Raw genomic sequence first — 1109 nt, forward strand, 5'->3', positions numbered from 1 at the left:
CGCGTCACGTGACGGGGGAGCCCGGGGACCGCGGGGGGGGAGGCCGCGGCGAAGGGGTCACGTGACGGGGGAGAAACCGCCGCTCGGCTCGCGTGACGCACGCACGCGCGCGCGCCTCCAAAGCGAGGCTGCGGCAAGACGGGGGGCGGGGCCGCCCTCACACACACCCCCAACCGCCGCCTGTCGCGCGCGTGCGCCCTTCCGCGTGAGGCGTCCCCGCCCCGCGCCGCCAGGACCACGTGACGGGGAACGGCCTTCGCCCTCCCGCGAGAGCCCCCCCCGCCCGCCGACTCCTCACTGCGGGACTCGGGTCACGTGACATCCCCCGCCCCCGACAAACTGCTGGTTCCCGCCTCCTGGGCTGCGGGAGACCGCGACGTCATCGCCCCAGACGGGTGACGTCACCGCCTGGCCCGGTAATGCCAGACACACTGTGATGTCACCGCCTGGCCCTGTGATGTCATCGTGTCACGCCGCACGGGCATTGCAGCAGCGCATGATGTCGCCATACGGCCCTGTGATGTCATAATGTCACTCCATACCGCCCGGGCGGGGAGCTGGTCCTCCAGCCCCCCCCGCCCCAGACATGGCGGCGCCGCGTGAGGCCATGAGGTCACCATGATGTCATCCCAGCCTGACCTCTTCTGCCGTGTCACCAGCCCCCTTCTGACCAGGGGCAGCCCCGGGCAGGGCAGCAATCGGCTGTGACGTCATGCGCTATGCTGGGAGGTCATGGCCTCAGCCCACAGCATCACTGGGTGCCCCAGTGACTTGGCCTATCACGCAAGGATGTCATCATCATACATTCGGGCACCGTGATGACCACGTGCTTCACCACGACGCTGCGGCCTCGCCTGCTGGCGGAGGGGAACCGGCTCCTGCCATCACAGCTCCACGTTCACCTCCTCCCGCAACAGCCCACTCCCCTCCCAGAGCCGGGGAGAGAACCCAGGAGTCCGGGCTCCCAGCCCCCCTGCTCTAACCCACCAGCCCCCACTCCCCTCCCAGAGCCAGGGAGAGAACCCAGGAGTCCTGGCTCCCAGCCCCCCCTGCTCTGACCCACCAGCCCCCACTCCCCTCTCAGAGCCGGGGAGAGAACCCAGGAGTCC

This window comes from Chrysemys picta, chromosome 16, assembly GCF_011386835.1.
Source record: "Chrysemys picta bellii isolate R12L10 chromosome 16, ASM1138683v2, whole genome shotgun sequence".
Taxonomy (NCBI): Eukaryota; Metazoa; Chordata; order Testudines; family Emydidae; genus Chrysemys; species Chrysemys picta.